We start from the raw sequence: 19,751 nt of genomic DNA on the forward strand, positions 1-19,751 counted from the left end.
CATATATCAAAATAACAAGTACAAAAACTTAGCAATGGTGGACAGTAATGCCAATTCTCTTCGCTTGTCAACGTCCTTCCGACCGCTGCTCACCTATTTCCTTAAAAAACATGGAAAAACAATGGGGTGAGCATAAAAATGCTCAGAAGTAAATCCCTTAACTTTTCTTCTTCTTGATTCTTTCCTTAATTCTCTTCTTCTTCTTTGTCTGTCTAATTCTCACTGTTCTTTCTTTCTTCTAATTCTCTCCGTTTCTTCCTTTTCTTTCTGTTCTTTCTTTCTTACTCTTTCTATCTTTCTCTTCTTGCTACTTTCTATTTTCTAACCATAATAAAATTCATGGGAATATGCATAAATGAAATGCATATGCATAATGCAAAAAATGCATTTTATTTCTCTTTCTATTCTCTTCTTTTCTTTTCTATTCTTTTCTTTTTCTTCTAACCGTAATAAAATTCGTGGGAATATGCATAAATGAAATGCATATGCAATAATGCTAAAAATGCATTTTATTTCTTCTTTCTATTTTTTTTCTTTTCTTTTCTATTCTTTTCTTTTTCTTTCTATGCTTTCTTTTCTCTTATTGTCTTGCTTGCCCAAGCTTCTCTTTTCTTTCTTGTTCTTTCTTTTTTTTTCTTGCTTGTCAAGCTTTCTCATTCTTCTTATTCTTTCTTTTCTTATTCTTCTCTTTTCTGATTCTTTGCCGATCGGACTCGGTTGATGTATGGACTCGAAACCTTGGCCGTGTGAGTGAGTACAATCCTCATCTACATGCACTCTTGTGGACCGTACAAATTTTTCTTCTTCTTAGGCCATTCAATTAAGGTGACGTGCATGTAGGAATTCTTCTTGGTACAACCCTCATCCACATACACTCTTACGGTAGTACAATTATTCTTCTTCTTATGCCACTCAATTAAGGTGACGTGTATGTGGGAATTTCTTCTTAACACTCACGGTTCCCCATCACACAACCTATTATTTTCTCTTCTTTAACACTTTTCTTTCTTTAATTCTTAATGCTTATTCTTTCTTCTCTTTATTCTTAGAATGTTTATCTTTTCTTTCTTTCTTTATTCTCTTCTTAAGTTTCTACACATACCAATTATATGCATAGGATGGCTCATGCTTAAAATTTCTTACTTAAATGCACTTATGAAATGCACATATGTAATGTTGCATAAAATTAAGGTTTCTACTCAACTCATATTCTCTTAGGCATTTCATCAAACAATACTTGTGCATAAACAAACCCTAATGTAATTATCATTCATTTGTTTCTTAAACCATCCAAATTGAGAGAAGACTCTTTGTAAATCACCATACCTACACGGCAAAAACACTCCCAAAAGTTTCTCCAATTTTTCCAATTTCAACCATCATCAAATCATCACATACATCCTCATATTCAAGTATATCCAACAACAAGCATAACTAATCATCTATCTCATCTCAATTTCTCAATAATATAACATATGCATATTTAAAAGAAATCCTACGCACTTGATTTTCTTAAACTTTAACTTGAGTTGGATTTTGAGTGGAATTTACTACTTTATGCTTGAGTAGTCTTTACTAAGCTCTCTACTCTTGTTGGATTCAAATCTCTCTTAACCCTAAGCATAAACTCCATAAGAACTCAACTTTTACACAAATAAAACATAGATAAAGAGCAAGAATCCTTACCTCTTGAAGCCTAAAATCAAAACCCATGAAAAACCACTCAAAAGCCCTCAAAACCTTAGAGGATTGAATGAAAATTGGAGAGAAAATGGGGAGGAGTGTGGCGGTGGAATGAAGAAAGTAAGGGTTTCAAACCCTTAACACTTTAGTTTTATAAACACACTTCCCATTTTGCCCTTACTGTTTCTTAAAAATTCCATCTATGTCCCTAGTCAATTACCATAATGCGCTCATTTTTAATTGCATTCTCTATGAAATTCTACCTCTTTTCACTCCCCACTTTTTCAACTAATTTTGAGTGAAAAGACCATTTTACCCTTAATGCAAGTTTAAGGCATTTTCTTCATATTCTCTTAAAATCACTTTAACCAAAATTAACTAAGGGCTATAAAAACATAAATTAAATCATTTACCTCCATGCTGGGCGTTACAACTTTGGGTAACGGTTCTGCATGTCTTGCTCTGTCTCCCATGTAGCTTCTTCAACTTTATGATTTCTCTAGAGGACTTTCACTAAAGGGATACTCTTGTTCCGAAGCTTTTTAATTTTTCTGTCCAAAATCTGCACTGGATGCTCCTCATACACAAGATTCTCTTCCAAGTCTACGTCCTGTATGCTCAGAATATGGGAGGGATCACTTACATACTTCCGAAGCATTGAGACATGAAATACATTGTGAACTTTATCCATACTGGGTGGTAGTGCTAATCTGTAGGCCACTTTTCCTACTCGCTGTAACACTTCAAATGGACCAATGAATCTCGGTGCTAACTTTCCTTTATTACCGAACCGCATCACCCGTTTGTAGGGGGAAACTTTCAGAAAAACTTTGTCTCCCGCTTCAAACTCAACTTCTTTTCTTTTTAGATCAGCATAACTTTTCTGCCTGTCTTGGGCTTGTTTCATTCTGCTTCTGATCAACTTTACATCTTCTATCATTTTCTGAGTCATTTTTGGCCCAAGAGCTATATTTAACTCATCTCTCTTGCCCATCATCCCAATGCGGTGGAGATCTACAATGTCTACCATATAAAACCTCATAAGGAGCCATCTTAATCGTAGATTGGTAGCTATTATTATAAGCAAACTCCACCAAGGGTAACATCTCATGCTAGGATACTTTATAATCCATACAGCATACTCTCAACATGTCCTCAAGCAATAGGAGGCGGCAATTTTGTTTTTTAATTCCCTCTTGAATATATAAAAATTTTGGAGGCAATAGGAGGCGGCAATTTTGTCTCTTCCCTCGCAATAGTAAACTATTTTTAAATATTTTTCCTGTTTTAAACATCTTTTCTATTTTAATTCAATTGTATATATACAATTAAAATTCTAAACAATATTTAAGTATCCTTCCCGTTTTAAATATCTTTCTTAAGTCAATTATATATATACAATTAAAAATTGAATTCTATTCTTAAGCATATTTCCTATTTTAAATATATTTCCTAATTACCTCTTTACTAAACCTTCATCTTCTTTTTTGTTTTTGTTTTTTTTATTTCACACCATGTCCTGTCAAACTCTCAACTATCAACTCACCTTTTTCTTTCTCTCTTTTTCTCTCTCTCTTGTCTTTTAGAACTTATAAATTTGAGAACCAACTACTCCTTTTTGCTTTATTAGGAACGCCCCCAACATCCTTCTCAGTGAAACTTCTCTGTAGGTCCCTCTTTGCTCAACTTTTATCATTTCTCTTAATGCAAATATTGCTTTTTTTTTTTTTTTTTTGTTGTTATCGTCTTTTCTCTCTCACCTCATCTTCAATCTCTCTTATTTTATTCTTTGTTAGCAATGTTGTTTCTCTCTGATTGGGGATATTTAAGTAAATATTACAGAATGAAAATATAATTAACTCTTGTACTAACCTTTTTACTTTTTTTTTTTTTTTTTTTTGCTTTTTCTTCTATTTCAGCATTGTTGTCAATCTTTCTTCATTATACAAACAATCATGGCACCTGGTTGTAAGAAGAAAACTACTTTACCATTGAACATTCATCCTAAACAATTGGTTGAACTCAATAATATTATCTCCGAATAACAAAGGTGCGCTCGAACTCAAAAAGAGTATCTCCAAGAATATCAAACGGCATCTCACCACCCTATCAACTGAGATTGATGATTTGACCCTTACACCAAATGAACCTATGAGATCTGAATCATTAAATACTAGAGGTAATTGTTTGTTTTTTGTTAATTCTAATAGTACATTTTTCTTATTTTGTATATTAATTTATGTGAAGTTTAAAATTAAATCAATAATTTTTGTTAATTTTATAAATATAGGACAATGGAACTCCACGATCCCCCCACTAGAGGCCGATCATTCATCTACACAGATGACTTGGCAACAGCTAAACTGAAGGTACACTTTTTATTTTATTTATTTTCAATTATAATCATCATTTGTAATTTATTAATTTTTGTTTAATAAATTCTTTAATTTATGATTTATTAATCATTATAGCTTCTACAACAATGAAAAGAGGTCGAGGTGTGGCTAGAGGATTTGAAGTTAAAAACGACTTAAAGGGGCCAAAAAATTGGAGGAATTATAATTAAACAAGGCACCATCTGCCCGTGGTCCAACTGAAAAAAATTTTAAAATGGAAGTATTTTATCACTCGATTGTGGGCACCAATGTTTAAACTTCATTGGAAAATCTGGCTGAAACAGATAAAAACCCCTTTGGGACAAACTGGGTGAGATATGTCAATTTTTTTTATTTTTCTTAAAAAAATTTATAGTAGAGATTTTTATATTATATATAACTATTTTTATTAAAATATTTGTAAGTGAATTTAATATATCTAAAAGTGATCTACTTACAAAGAGTGTAGTCAAGAAAGTTATGGCAATTGTTTCGCAACATATAATATCGTTGTCATATGCATACAACTTGTATTCTTCCCCTGAGGAGGCTCGTGCAAATCCACCAAATCACATGAAATTAGAAGATTGGGGTAAACTATGTGATCATTTTGAAGTGAAATTAAGGTAAAAAATTGTTTTTTTTTATTAAATCGTTATAAAATGTATTCTGCATTACTTTAAAGTGCACACAATATAACATTAAATGTAAATCTTATGTATAGTCTCAAAGCACAGCAAACACAAGCAATCGAGGGAAGGTGAAAATTCCACATCCCCAGGCTCAAAGTCATATTGTCAGCGATTGTATGAAATAGTTGAGAAAGTTTTATTCTTCATGTACTTGTTGATATAATAAATGTAATAAAGAAAATTAGTTTTAATTAAAAGCCTTTCTAGTAATTAATGTAATATTATAGAGGTTATTGTTATTTTTTTCTCCTTCTCTCTCTATATAATTCCTATGACCTTTTTTTTTTTTTTTTTTTTTTTTTTTTTTTTTTTTTTTTTTTTGTAGAATGAAAAAATGATATAGAAGGGACCATTGACACATGGATGCTTTCATATTTATGTCAATACAATTATTGTAGTAGACTGTCTTTAGCTTTTATGTGTTAAACATATTAAAATTATAATGTTGTTGACTTTATATATTTTAAAATTTTTTTCCTTGATATAATTTCATCTTAAGTTAAAAATGATATATGGATTCATAGTTTTGATAATAATAATAGCTGTACGTTCCATTGTGGGAAAAAAAAAAAAGTAATTATTTATAATTTTATTTATTAAATGTGAAATGTATATATAAAATTGATATAAAATAACTTTTGTTACTCTTTTAAATTGTTGACAAGATATTTTTGTCACTTTTAATATTAACAAAAAAATTATATAAGGTCTCAAAATTTAATGACTTAAATTTTTGTCACTACACTTTTCATGTTTTTGACAAAAATATTTCTGTCGCTATTAACAAAGTTTGATAAATATAATTTATCACGATTTTAATTTCCCCATAATTTCTTTTTTTCACTTGAATATTCTTTTCACGAAAAAGATTCGTCACATTTTAGAAGCACAGACATGAATATTTTTATCATTATTGAGATGTCAAAAAATATTTGTCACTCTTATATTATTTTGACAATAAAAAATCTGTTATGTAAAAATATTTGTATCAAAAATTATTTGTCATGCTATTAATTTTTTTTACAAAATTATTTCTGTCACTATAAAATTTTTGACAAATAATATTGTCATATAAACAAACATGTGACGAAATAAATGTTGTCATAATAAAGTCAATGACAAATAAATTTCTGTCACTATTAAAATTATGATCAAATAATTTAGTCACCATTCACAATTTTGACAAAATCAATTTTGTCATAATATATGATTTTTTCACCATAAAGCTTATCATTTGGTCTTTAAATGTTAATCAGTTGTGACAAAATATTACTTGTAGTGATAAAAATTGCTTTCTATTGTTACAAATAATTTATCACAATAAACTAGTTTAAAGTGATAAATTATTATTGTCACAATAAATAATTAGGCTATGGTGACCAAACGTTCTTTTGTCATCATACACTTAAGAGTACGAGCTTAATGTGACCAACCTGGTGACTAATATAATTCCTCACATTAAAGAAATGGTCACAATTTTGATATTTATAGTGACAAATTATTTTGTTGTGAGAAGCCTAAATTCTTGTAGTGTCTCTTGCGTTAGCCTCCTCTAATTTTCTCCAAATAAACCCCAAAATAATGCTAAAAGACTTCTATTTATATCCCAGAAGGGTTAGGGTTTTATTTTCCTTACTTATATTTAGTTTAGGACTCTTAACCCTATTTTCCTAATAAAAAATGAAAGAAAAATTCCTAACTATCATGACTATGCCCCGGCACTGTGCTATGGCGTGGTCGATTCTGGACAAAGTGTGTTGCGGCTCAGTGATAACTTCTTCTTCTTTAGTTCAAATCTCGCCTCATTCCTCAGCACTCCAGAGATGGTGATTTTTTAGCATGATAACGATGGAATTTAGAGAAGTAGTAAACATATGAAATGTAGCCCCTTGAATCAGCTTTACAAAAGTCAAAGAATTGTCTTAATCTAAGCTCTACAACTTAAATTATTGTTGAAACACCAAGGAATATTCAAACTGGAGCGTAATCTATAATCTCCTCTTTACTTCAAAGCTCCATAACTTCTTCAATTCAACTCTGATTCTCGATCCGTTTGTTTCTACTCATCACTCATTCCATTGCCGACATGATTCTTCATCCAAGCATAACATTTAGCACTAATAACCTGAAAAACGCTCAAACACACCTGTGATCTCATACAAGGTAATTATGAAAATATTAAGCAACTTTACCAAATTAAGCCTAATGTCTCACAAATATCCTCATAAACCACCAAATAAATGTGTATTTTCAAGCTCTTATCAGTAAATAGTATTTCATCCACAGTGGTAATAAACTGTAAATAGTATTTCATCCACAGTGGTAATAAACTGAAATCTTATTTAGTTCAAATTTGATATTTTTCTCTACTTTTCCGTTGATGTTCTGCCGACACATGTTTAAAATATTGGTTTCTAAAATGTGTTTGATGGAATAGATAATTAAATGAATTATATATTGTTTGACATAATGGATGTTAGAATAACAAATCAATTTTTAGAGATAAATTCATACTGTTGATTATAATTTATGCAGGCAAGTTATGACAATGTCGAATATTTCGTTTAAAGATCTTAATCAAACCATTCATTTTATCATCACATTTCTATTGCCTACTCAAAAAATTGCCGAACCATTGTAATATGTCGAACCATTGTTATCATCTTTAAAAAATCCACCATTTAAATTACTATTGCCTATTTAAAAAATATGTTGAACAATGTTTAATTTTTATCATTACACACATTTTGGTTTCCCCTGTTTCTCGGTTTCCACTGAATAGTCAATAATAAATTGACCATAACATGATCAATAAAAATCCAATTGATGAGTGGTTTGAATATTTGGAATCTAGACATATAGGGCTTTAATTTGATATATTATATGCAGAATTTAGATAATTGTAGACCCACTGGCAAATCATTCATTTTATCATCACACACATTTCAATTTTCATTGAACAGTCAATAGTAAATTGGCCATAAGTTTCTCAATAAATGCAATTGATGAGAGATTTGAATCTTTGGAACCTACACAAACAAGGCTTTAATTTGATATATTATACAGTTATGTTGGATAACTGTAGACCCACTGCCGAACCATTCATTTTATCATCACACACATTTCGGTTTCCCCTGTTTCTTGGTTTCCACTGAACAGTCAAGACTAAGTTCGCCATAATTTGCTCAATAAAAATCCAATTGATGAGCGGTTTGAATCCTTGGAAGCTAGACATATAGGGATTTAATTTGATATATTATACAATGAATTTGGATAACTGTAGACCTATTGCTGAACCATTAATTTTATCATCACACATATTTTGGGTTTCCCCATTTCTCGGTTTCCATTGAAAAATTACCGAACCATTGTAATATGCCGATCAATTTGTATTATTTGGAACCATTGTAATATTTCAAACCATTGTTATCATATTTAAAAAAATCCACCATTTAAATTACCATTGCCTATTCAAAAAATATGTTGAACAGTGTTTAATTTTTATCATCACTCACATTTCGGTTTCCCCTATTTCTCGATTTCTACTAAACAGTTAGTAGTAAATTGGCCATAACATAATCAATAAAAATCCAATTGATGAGAAGTTTATACATTTGGAAACTAGATAGATAGGAATTTAATTTGATATATTATACACTTCATTTGGATAACTATAGACCTACTACTAAACCATTTATTTTATCATCACACACATTTTAGTTTCTCCTGTTTCTTAGTTTCCACTGCACAGTTAGTACTAAATTGGCTATAACTTGCTCAATAAAAATCCAATTGATGAGAGGTTTGAATCTTTGGAAACTAGACAAATAGGGATTTAATTTGATATATTATATGATGAATTTGGATAACTGTAGGCCTGCTATCAAACCATTCATTTTACCATCACACACATTTTGGTTTTCCATGTTTCTCAATTTCCACTAAAAATTGCAGAATCATTGTAATATGCTGATCAATTTGTATTATTCGAAACCATTGTAATATGTCGAACCACTGTTATTATCTTTAAAAAAATCCACCATTTAAATTACTGTTGCATATTTAAAAAATATTTTGAACAATGTTTAATTTTTATCATCACGCATGTTTCAATTTCCCCTGTTTCTCTGTTTCCACTGACCAATCAGTACTAAATTAGCTATAACTTGATTAATTAAAATCCAATTGACGAGTGGTTTGAATATTTATAAATTAGACAGATAGGGTTTTAATTGGATATATTATATGCTGAATTTGGATAATTGTAGACCCGCTGCTGAACCATTCATTTTATCATCACATACATTTCGGTTTTCACTAAACAGTTAGTAGTAAATTGACCATAACTTGGTCAATAAAAAATCAATTGCTTAGAGGTTTGAATCTTTAGAAACTAGATAGAAAGTGATCTAATTTGATATATTATACGCTTAATTTGGATCACTATAGACCCACTTCCGAACCATTCATTTTATCATCACACACATTTCAGTTTCTCCTGTTTCTCGGTTTCCACTGAACAGTCAGTACTAAATTGACCATAACTTACTCAATAAAAATCTCATTGATGAGCGGTTTGAATATTTGGAAACTAGACATATAGGGATTTAATTTGATATATTATACAATGAATTTGGATAACTGTAGACCTGCTGCTGAACCATTGATTTTATCATCACATACATTTTGGTTTTTCCTGTTTCTCAGTTTCAACTGAACAGTTAGTAATAAATGGGTCATACATTGCTCAATAAATATCCAATTGATGAGAGGTTTGAATATTTGGAAACTAGACAGGCAGGTATTTAATTTGATATATTATACGCTAAATTTGGATAATTGTAGACCTACTGCTGAGCCATTCATTTTATCATCACACACATTTCTATTGCCTATTCAAAAAATTGCCAAACCATTGTAATATGTTAATCAATTTGTATTATTCGGAACCATTGTAATATGCTGAACCATTGTTATCATCTTTAAAAAATCCACCATTTAAATTACTATTGCCTATTAAAAAAAATATGTTGAACAATGTTTAATTTTTATCATCACACACATTTTGGTTTGCTCTATTTCTTAGTTTCCACTGAACAGTCAGTGAAAAATGGACCATACCTTGCTCAATAAGTATCCAATTTATAAGAGGTTTGAATATTTGGAAACTAGACAGACAAATCTTTAATTTGATAGACCTATATAATGTATGTACATCTATAGTAGATATCAACCAATTGAAACATCCAATTATTCAAACAAACGTAGTGTCAAAACCAATTTCATAAGCAACGTTGCGCGGGCTTTCAACTAGTTACAAATAAATGGGTGAAAATGAAATATAACTTGTATATAAGTATTATTAGTTAATATTTCGAATATATTACATTGTAAATACTAGATAGCTCCCATATTGTTAGTCACAAAAGTGAATCAAAAGGATGATAAGTGAAATCTTAAAAAGTTGGGTGATTAGTAACGAAAATTCTATTAATTGCCCCCTATAGGTGAAAATTGCGAAACCCCCTATAGGTGAAAATTACGATACCCCCAATAGGTTCTATTGGTGGGTATTAGTCATTTCTTGTCTTCAACCTTGTGAGTTGAGGCAATTTCATCCTTATAAATTAAAAAAAAAAAAAAAAAAAAAATTAGGTTAGACTATTTTGTGAAATACTTTCCGCTTTGAAACTAGTTTTTAATTCACATACTAAATGAAGGCTAAATAATATAATTTCCCTTATTAATTATTATTATTGGCAAGTTTTGAAGTTGTAGCTGCAGAATATATTCTTAAACTTGGAAGTGCGTGGATGAATATAATTATAAACTACAACATTATTTCAATTATTTCAGAAATATATTATCCAAGGAAGTAGTTGTCCCCATAAAAAGTTAGGAAGTTGCCTTTGCCTAAAACATAAGGGTAAATATATAAATATAAATATTTTATAATATATATATATATATATATATATATATATATATATATATGGAGAGAGAGAGAGAGAGAGAGAGAGAGAGAGAGAGCTGAATACCACTCTTGGTTGATCAACACGTGGCACATTTTGGAAGCTCTAGAATTACTCCATTTTGACACATTGGATTGACAAACCAGTCAATTTGCTCTATCTTGATATGTTAGGTTGGTATTTATTACTCTAGCTATAATTATTAATTAATTAAAAAATGAGATCTGGATTATTAATAATAATAATAATAATAATAATAATAATAATAATAATGCAAATGCATTGCATTGCATTGGCATTCCAAAGATGTGCATTAATAACAAGTATACAGGTGTATTGGATTGCTATTACTAATTGTGGTTTAATGACATCGGTCTAGGATTGCTATTAATAATTAAATAGGTGCGTTGTATTGACATTGGAAAACTTTCTCAATATTCAATTCGTATTTAATTGCGTTGGTATTCGGAAGATCTAAATAAGGGGTTATAAAAGGGGCACATGTTCAGTTGTGTATCATCATAATTTGTTAGTTGGTGTCAACAATACATCTGGTCTTTTGTTAGTTGTTTATAGGTCATTTTAGTTTGTGTCAATAATATGTCTGTTGTTCATGTTTTTTTTTTATCGATGATTTTTTATTTATTTATGTTTACAGGTCAAAGATTCATGAATTGGCATGGAATAAAGGTAGGATGTCTGATTTCTTCTTGGTTCTTAAGGCTAAAGAGGATCTAGCAAATCCTTCTTTAGTTCCTTAGGGTTATTTTTGTGTGGACTACATTGGTTCGATCCTACCCTTGGGTCGGTAGCGAAATCCATTCAGAGACAAGTTGGAGGAGCCTCCAAACGTGCGTATGATTTCTTAACTCTAGACTGAATTTTCTACAGATTCTAATATATTATATAAACTGTAAATTTTTGCCCTGATCTTGGTTCTAAGGAATGATCCATGTTGTAAATAATTGTTGTTTTTTGCTGCCATGACTTGATCATTTCCTAACAATAGTGTCAAGTCAGCCAACAAGGGACTAACCAATGTTTGTCCAAATAAGGAAAGTATTCCTTCTTTTGGTTTGGACCACAAAAAAAATCAGGAAAAGAGTTTTATTCCCTAGGACCACTTAAGGAAACAATGACACATGTTAAAAAGGTCCTAAAAAGTAAGAGACAAAGATAAACAATATCCTTTTCACTTTATCAAACATGTAACTCGTGTTGGGTTGCAAATGTTTGAAGCGAGAGTGTAAGCACAGCTTGTTGTGTACATGCACTCGAAACGAAACAAGCTAAGACACAAGTCTGGCAATCAGTGTGCATGGAGAACTGATGTGCACATACACAACAGTTGAAACAAGCCAAATCATAAGATTTGCAACCAATGTGCACACATAACTCATAAGTTTGACAAATATGAATATTCCACAGTCTCCCTATTTGTCAAACTTATGAAAAATGAACATAAAAAAGATTAAGAGCAAACCTGTTTCAATCAACCAATTAAACCTGCAGATTTTCACAAACAACATACAAACAAAATAACCAACACAAATGTAAACACATAGTTAGTAGAAAAAACAAGCAAAACATTAAGATAAGATAACTAAAGAGTTCAAAAGAAACAAAAACTAAAACAGTAGCAAACAAAGTAACAAACTCCCCTATGGAGAGATAACAGGAAAAAGAATCAAAGTTTAGCTGCAAAAAATAAAATAAAATAAAACTTAAACTCCCTCATGCTTCTTATTCCCCCTATTTGTGCATAAGTCTTGAAGACTTTCGAGAGGGTGGAGAAGAGCGACCAACTTTCCTCTTGGTTTTGCGTTTTGGAGGGGCAGTGATGGTGACATGAGAGTCCTCCACTTGAACTTTAGCTTCATCTTGAATTGGAGGAGCATCGTTAGTGCGTACATGGGAATCTGTTTAAGCAACTGCATTTTCAAGGGCTTTATCTTCTTCATCAGTAGTTTCTTGGTCATCCTCATCACCAACTTTTTATTCTTCCTCATCAACGATGTCTTTCTCATCTTCATTAGTTGCCTGTTCTTCTTCAACTTGAATCTCAGGAGTAGCACCTTCAACAGGCATGTCAGGAGTAGGAATGATAGTGGGAGCAATTGGAGGTACCACATTCTGATCAGCAGGTTCTGTCAGAACTGACTTATTTTTCTTCATTTGCTTCTTCTTCAGATTAGTCTCCATTTTGTCCATCCATGAATAGAAAGAAATGTGAATTTCCTTCATATATTGAAGAACAGACTTCATTGAAGTTTCTAAGTCCTGCATGGCAACAAAAAGCTTGGACTGCCAAGTGTTAGTCCTTGTTTGATCAATCGAGGAAGATGAGGGCAAGTTCCCTGTTGGTTGTCTAAAAGACTTCTTGGTGACAATCTTTATTTTCAAATCAGGTTCCACTTCATAGGATTTATGCTTGTAAGTGGAAATTATCTTGTAGATTAAAGAAGGAAAACACAAAACCTGCAGAGAATGAATTGATTGCGCTGCAACTCTAATACTAGTAAAAATCAATTTAGCCAAATCAATCTTTTCCTTTGAGCAATTCCATAAAAGAGTTGTGCTCGTTCTGGTCTAACAATTGAATTGTGCATGGAAGAAGACCAATTTTTCAGTGAGATTTTAAACAACAGCTTGCAAAATGGTGTGAGCAAATTAGGTTAAAGAACACCAGTTATTGGCCAAACAACAATTGAACCACCAGTGATCACTTTGACAATTTTGTCTAAGTCTAAACTCTTCAAATCAAAGTTCTTTTTGCTCTTCCTCAAACCAAGAGCATCCCTAACAACATCCTTCATAAACTAGACCTAATGTCTTCTAACATAAACTCTATCATTGTGTTCATTTGAATTTGGTTTAGCATTATCTAAGCCAAAATTGGCATAAAACTCTTGAACAAGAGTTTGGACAGGAGCAGTCAAACCAGTGATAGTTCCTAACCAATTCCTTTCCTTCATCATTGCATGGAATTCATCAAAATCTTCTAGCCTGACATTTGCTTCGTACACAATTGTCTTCTTGACAATGTGGCTCTTAAATCTAATTTCAGCAGTAGGTAAAACAAAAGGAGAGAATTTACCAGATGAAGGTGTAATGTTTCACTAGGCAAGTATTCACTGAGTATCCTATAGAGAGAATCCAGAGAATTGTTAGCTTAAAAAGGGTGTTCGTCTAAACTTTTTATCCTTATTCTAGTTATAACATACTATTACACAAAGATTATTTCTCACATATATAAATCCACATTAAATTTCTTCACTGAGATAGTGTGTGCAATCCTCTTGCCAGCTTAACGTCTACCAACCACTACAATTTAATACATGCAAAAATAAGGAAAGCAACGGGGTGAGCTGTAAATGCTCAATAAGTAAACCAAATCTAACTATGCTCTTACTCTGTTGTCCCCGTTTTTGCTGTACTGCTTCTAAATTTCTGCTTGCTTTCCCTCTTTATTCTCAGGTGTACTACTTAGCAGTCTTCTATTTTTCTAAATCTTTCTAAATCCTTCTAGTGTTGTGCTATTCTTTATCATTTTATTTCTCTTCTCTACTAGATTATAACTTTCTGTTTCTTTCTCTACTCAACAAATCACTAAGTTTCTTTGCTATTTGTCATGTTTCTAATTTATGTTCTTTTCTAGCATGTATCTAATTTCTGTTCTTTTCTTGTATATCTCTAATTTCTTTTCTATTCTCATAGGCTTCTATTTTCTTTTCTTCTCTATTCTCATGGGTTCTATTTTCTTTTCTTCTCTATTCTCATGGGCTTCTATTTTCTTTTCTTCTCTATTCCCATAGGTATCTATTTTCTTTTCTTCTCTATTCTCATGGGCTTCTATTTTCTTTTCTTCTCTATTCTCATGGGTTCCTATTTTCTTTTCTTGATTAGTCAGACACGCAACAATAAAATAAATTGTTTAATCTATGCATAAATGCATAAGATGCAATGCACATAAAATGTCTGATGCATATGCAAATGATCATGTTTGTATTCTTTCTGAAAATTCTTTTCTAATTCTTTTCCTTTCTTTCTAAAATTCTTTCTGTTTTCTATTTCTTATTCTATTTTTCTTTCTTTCTGAAATTCTTTTTGTATTCTATTTCTTATTCTATTTTCCTTTCTTTCTGAAATTCTTTCTGTATTCTGTTCTGGTTTGCCGATCGAACTAGGTTGAGGCATGGATTTGGAACCCTGCCTGTGTGAGCGTATTTTGAAATTCTTTCTGGGTACAATCCTCATCCACATGCACTTCTAGCGGACTGTACAATTCTATTTTCTTTTCTGAGGCCGCTCACTAATGGCCGCGTGCATGTGGGAAAACTTATGCATCTCTGTCGCCACTAGCTAACGCAGTGAATGCTCACATGTTCCCCATCGTAACAGCCTTCTGAAAACATGCTCTGTAAGTCTGCAACATAACTAGCTAGATATTTTCCAATAATTTTAAAATTTCTGAATATGCTATGCTATGTTATGCATTTATATGCTGTCTATGCATGATCCCAAAATATGTGTCTGACTCTGGCATGTATTCTATTAATTCTAAGGCTTTTATTTCTATACTTTTCTGGAAAGCCCAAAGTTCTATTCTAGTAACACGCTTAAATTGAACATTTTCTACTTTATTCTTTATTTTTGAATTCTATGCATCGTGTGTACGCGATTATATAATTTCTATATAATTCTGTAATTCTTCAATTCTATCATGCTATGTAAAATGTACACGTACAAAATTACATTATCTCTCACAAATTCTACTATCTAATATTTTCTAATGTAACAAACATGCCTTGTACAATTTTCTAAATACAAATCTTAATGCCATAAATTTTCATTCTCTTAACATGACCATCAACATTGTTATACATGCCCTTGTCTCTTCTTTTCTTTTGGCTACATTCTATACATTAATCTATATTGCCATATTAATCATTGTAAATTCAATCTAACATATGGCACAACATATATACTTTGGCTAAATTCTAATTTCTTTCTAACATTCTTAACTAAACTTTTAGCCAACACAACATATTCTCAAGATCTTCTAGCACAATTCTATAGCTTGTAATATATAGTAAGGCATAAAACTATACTCATACCAATCAATTTCTAAAATGGTTATGTATTTAATACATGAACTAAACTTCTATTTCTTTGATGTTTCTTTGATATTTATACTTGGGAAAGCTTTTCTATTCTTTACACAATAAATCACTTATTACACATTGTTTATAACTAATCTCAAAACAAGAAACAACAATATACTCATTTGGCCAAGCCATTCTTTGAATAATCTTTTTAATTTCAAGCATACAAGCTTGACAATTTATGGTGGCATATTGTAATATTATAATATAATCATCCATCTTTTACTATCATCAATACTACACTATTGCAACAATTTAATATGCAATTCTTGCCATCATTTTTCTAAAGTCATAAGTTTCAAAACTCATAATTCAATGACTAAATACAATATGCCATTCAAACTAATGCTAAAATGTTCAAGCAACTTGAGCCATGCACTAAAAGCCATTTTGTAACACCCACATCGAGGTCCGTAACTCTACTTATGTCTTAATGCCTTTAGTATTACTCATTCCAAGGTGAAAGAAAGAAAATTGGCATTTTCACTTTTTGTCGCGGCAAATGAATTTTGTCGCTGTGGTAATGAATTCACTACCCAAATTCGTGTGTTAGAAATTTCGGACTTCGCCGAGGCAAAGAAAAAAGGTTGCTAGGGCAAAGAACTCTCTGGAATTTCTGAGAAAAATCTGGAAAACTTGCTTAAGGGCAAAATGGTCATTCCACCCATAATTAGTTGAAAGTGTGGGGAGTGAAAAGAAGTAAAATTAGATGGAGATTGCAATGGAAATGAGGACATTATTGTAATTGACTAAAGGGCAAAGGTGGAACTTCTTAGAAAGTGCAAGGGTAAAATGGGAAAGTATAAATAATATTATGTGTTATTAAGGGCTCAAGAGATGAAACCTAGCCATTTTTACCCTCATTCATGCCACCTTCATCCCCAAAAGCTCTCAAATTTTCTCCAATTAATTTCCAAGGAAATCCATAGAATTTAGTTCACTTTTGATAGATTTTCAATCCTAGGCATTCAAAGGTAAGATTCTTGCACTAAGATGTGAGATTAATTTTTTTTAAAGTGTTGAATTCTTATGGTTTATATGCTTAGGGTTTAAGAGAAGGAGAGTTGTATCAAGGGAAGACTAAAGTGTTTGGGTTGCTCACATCTAAGGTAAATAAATCCAACCCTAGTTATGATTTGAGCAATAATTGTACAGAGAGATTGAGATTCTTATATCTATGTATGTGTTTGTATGTTGAGAATTGTTGATGGAATTGATGTTGAATGATGGTTAGAATTCAGCCATAATAAGTAGTGTTTATGTATGTGGTGAATTGGTGGAAGTTTGGAGAAGTTATAGAAGAAATGCAGTAGAATTGTGAAGTGTAATTCCTGGCTAGGTTTGAAGTTGATTTTAGGGAGTTTTGCTCCAAATTTTGGTGGCTTGAGAGAGATGTAGAAGTGTAGCCAATTTAGTGTTTGTATGTGCACACAAATTGTTTGATGAAATTTCAAAGTGAAGTGCATGCATGAATATGATAGCTTGTGATCTTGATATGAGTTTGTAGATGGTAGAGAATGACATGTCCACATATCATATTGCATTCTTGCATTTAAGCATTTGAATTTAGAAAGAATAGCAAGAATAAGCCCATCTACATGCATACATACCTATGTGAGAACACTAAAGAACAAAGAGAAAGAAAGAAAAGAAAATTCATTATAGATTCAATTATTAAAGAAAAGAAAAGAAACTGAATTCTTATTTAAAAGAAAGATAAGAGAAGAGAAGGTTGTTGCGATGGGGAGCCCGTGAGTGACAGAGAAACAGAATAGCCCTACATGCACGTCGCCTTCAGTGAGTGGCCTTAAAATAGAAAGAAGAATTTGTACAGTCCGTTAAAAGTGCATGTGGATGAGGACTGTACCCAGAAAGAATTTCAAAATACACTCACATAGCCAGGGTTCCAAATCCATGCCTGAACTGACTCTGATCGGCAAACCAAAATAGAAGAGAAAAGAAAGAAAGAAGACAAACACAAAAAAAGAAAGGAAACGGAATAAGAAAACAGAAATACAGAAAAGAAAATGCATCTCCTATGCATTTGTGCATATGCATTATGCCATTTCTACTGTCCAGAATTAGTTTTACTAATTGTGCTTACATATCAATAAGTGAGAAACTAGAACATTAGAAAGAGCAGAGAAGAATAGAGAAGTTTGGTGTAAGGAAAGAAATTCATAATACGAGTAACGGAGGAAGAAAGGTAGTATGGTGGATTTACTTACTGGGCAATTAGTGCTCACTCTGTTGATTTCACTGTTTTTGCAGGTAATAGATGAGATGCAGTCGGATGGAACGTCAAGAAGCGAAGGAGTTTGGCAACACTGTCTGATTGTACCTTGATACATATATGTTTTTCTATGACATATTTAGTGAGTTTCACTTTATACTTCCCAAAGTATACTAGCTAGAGAGAAATATTACATTTTTGGTATCAAAGTAGTGGTGTTGGGAAAAGAAAGAGCCTTTTATTAGAGAGATTTGGTAGTGTGCCTCTCCCGCCGCATTGATGTCCCATAGTCGACTGTTGTAAGTTATTTATTTCCTTACTTATAGTAGTAGATGAGTTAATTTAGTTGACTAAAAGTGTTGTTGCTATGTAGATGAGATGTAAGACTCGATCAGGTAGTAAGAATGCATTGAGTATGGGTGAACCATCTAACCCGTCATAATCTACTCCCCTTGTCCTTGATTAAGCAAGGATTCGTAATATTATACAACAAGTATTTGTAGAGAATCAGGGGCGATCTATATCAGAAAGAGTTGAGACCCCAGTTATTGTACCAACCACCAGAGAAGAAAGAGAAAGGTCGGTACCCCCGATAGTGCAGAATCGTATTGAGCCTATTTACGGGTTGCCTAGTCAACATTAGCCATCATAATTCAGGGGTACGACGAACCCAATAATGGCAGAAGAGTGGTTTAGGTCCGTGAAGCGTACGACAATACTTTTCCCCATGATAGATCAGGAGAAGATTCTGTATGTGAGTTTTCTGTTTAGGGGTGATGCCCATACATGGTGGGAATTGATAGAGGATACTCACGATATAGCCACTATGACTTGGGGAAATTTTTGAAGAATGTTTGAGGCAGAATATATAACAATTGATCGAGTTCATGAAAAGACTCAGGAGTTTATCAGTTTGCAACAGGGGATTAGTTCGGTGAAAGAATATTCTGTATGATTTAATTCCTTGGCGAGGTTTGTGCCAGGTATAGTGAGCACACCATATTTGAGAATGAATAAGTTTGTGCATGGGCTAAATCCAAAAATAGCCCAAGATGTGATGGCAGGTGGCCAACCCCTTCAGACCTATAGTGAGGCCTTGGAACGAGCCTTACGGGCTGAAATATTTGTAAATAAGCTAACCCTAGTAATTCCATCAGCAGTAGCACCTAGTGTTCCACCTACTGTTCCACAGAGAGATAGAGCTGATGCCCCCAATAATAGAGAAGTGAAGAATAAGAAAAGATTTCAACCAAAGAAGAATATGAGGGATTGGTAGACTAAAAGGCCGAGAACTGTTCATTGTCACGGCGAAAAGTGAAAATGCCAATTTTCTTCCTTTCACCTTGGAATAGGTAATACTAAAGGCATTAAGACTATAATATTCTTTCTAGCTAGTATACTTGGGAGGTATAAAATGAAAACTCACTAAATATATCATAGAAAAGCATATATGGATATAAGGTAATGGGCCCAAAAATAGCGTTACTTTTATATACAAATCTCTACATCAAGTAACATAGTCACAAAGATGAACTCAAAAATATAGTCCGCTCATTCTTTGCTATTCTTTCTAAATGCAAATGCTCAAATGTATGAATGCATTATGGCATCTTAGGATATCATTATGGAAC

Source organism: Pistacia vera, unplaced genomic scaffold (genome assembly GCF_008641045.1).
Source record: "Pistacia vera cultivar Batoury unplaced genomic scaffold, PisVer_v2 Contig163, whole genome shotgun sequence".
In the NCBI taxonomy this organism is placed as follows: Eukaryota; Viridiplantae; Streptophyta; class Magnoliopsida; order Sapindales; family Anacardiaceae; genus Pistacia; species Pistacia vera.